Here is a 1,751-nt window from a genome sequence, read left to right on the forward strand (position 1 = left end):
ACCTCAAGAATCTGGACCGCATAGACCCATTTTTTCTTTCAGCCACAGACGGCACAGGTGCTGTTGGATTTATGCAGCAGAAAGGTGTGTGACCACAGCAATGCCATCACTTCAACTTTTGAGATCATCCCTTCGGGCCGTCAGCATTATGCACGCTGTACAGGACAGACCAGAGTCCAAACCCGCTCCCAGGATGGAGGAGGAAATAAAGCAAGCCTGTCCCCTGCTGGCTCCGGGGGCAGGGCTCATGCTACCGAAATCACTACAGAAACTATCTATATAAGGCTTTATTAGCACGTCACAGACTCGACTGCAATAGCTTTTTCAAACATTAGCCACTAATGATTCAATGATTACAGAATTCTGCATTAATTATTAAAATTTTACACCTAGAAACAAATAGAAAGAAATGCTTCTCCTTTTTTTTTTTTCCCAACAGTACTTTTATTTATTTATTTTAAAGCAGGTGATTATTTTTTCTTCTGCTCCAGAGTCTTGATTCACTTCCTGCAGGTGTCCTGTTGCTTCTTGAGGGAGAATTCACTAACGCAGGAAGACATTTGCCAGAAAACATCTGTCAGAGAAGGATATTGAATACTGAAACTATAGTTAGATTGTTATTTTGGATAACAGAAGGATGTAGTTCACAAAGAACGCAGGATGTCTAAAGGCTTATAAAGTACCTCAGTACACAATGACATGACTCTAGCAAAACGCTCAGTACTTCTGAGCGTATTTTACGGTTCTGAAGAGTTAAAATTCCTTAGGGGAAAACAGACACTAAACCAGACAATGCTCTTAGAAACACGGGCATAAAAACACATAGGTGTATGAAATTACACTGCATTTGCACTATGAGAATAAAACTTGACTCAGTCTTTAGCTGCTGCATCCACCCAGGATTATGACTTTTGTGTCTTTCTATCAAGTATTCTGGTACGAAAGAGACAGCAGCTCTCACAAACTGTCTATTCCAGCCATGCTGGCCAGAACTGTTTAAACCTGAGATCCAACACAAACCACTTGCACTTGTCATACAGCTCGTGTACTCTGCTGAGATACTGCCAAGGATAATGTCCACTACTAGCACACGCAGATTGAATACCAAACACCAAGCTTTCGCCTAGATTCATTTTCACCAGTTATTATTTTCTGGTTTGCACTGATTATTCCTCTCCTCCTCCCCTCCTAATTTTCTAAAAATTCTCTCTGCTCAAAAATGAAAATGATCATTCACCATGCCCTTTTCATTATGCCCTCCAGAGGAAATCTAATCTTAAAAACAATAATACACTGAAAATCCAAGTCTTTTGTGGTTCCCTGCTCAGAATTTAGGGTTAAAGATTTATTTTCAGGGGAAGTGTCAAAGTTGTAATATTTAGAAATTATTCTGGACATTTATCTCAATATATCTAAAAGAGAGAGTGCTTTTTGAAAGCTCTAAAATGACCAAAAAACCCCCATACAAATAAATAAAAATTTTAAAAAAACTCTACACTTCCATCCTCACAAGCAAGGAGTCAAGCAAGGTCTCTAAAATTGTAATTTCGAATTCCAAACATAGGAGAAGCCTGTGCAACAAGAAACCACACAGTTCCTTTAATAAATGGAAAATTAAGTTCCAGTAAAGAAGCAAAATTTTAAAAAATTGTTCAGTGAGAACAAACTACAGATAATAAAGCTGATGCTAAAACGCTCACACTACATGACCATGCAACTGGGGGAAATAAACCTTCTGGTGATTCAGCAGG

At 38.7% G+C, this 1,751-nt stretch overlaps 1 protein-coding gene across 1 annotated transcript in view; it reads right to left on the reverse strand.

The window, feature by feature from the left end:
- Positions 1–432: 432 nt before the first annotated feature.
- Positions 433–1,751, reverse strand: part of NDFIP1 (Nedd4 family interacting protein 1) — a gene marked incomplete at its 5' end in the record, with an annotated part of 7,935 nt that continues 6,616 nt past the window's right edge. The window contains one exon of the mRNA XM_009584337.1: positions 433–574. The remainder of the gene's footprint in view (positions 575–1,751) is intronic.

The sequence above is a fragment of the Fulmarus glacialis genome, unplaced genomic scaffold, assembly GCF_000690835.1.
Source record: "Fulmarus glacialis isolate BGI_N327 unplaced genomic scaffold, ASM69083v1 scaffold32948, whole genome shotgun sequence".
Taxonomy (NCBI): domain Eukaryota; kingdom Metazoa; phylum Chordata; class Aves; order Procellariiformes; family Procellariidae; genus Fulmarus; species Fulmarus glacialis.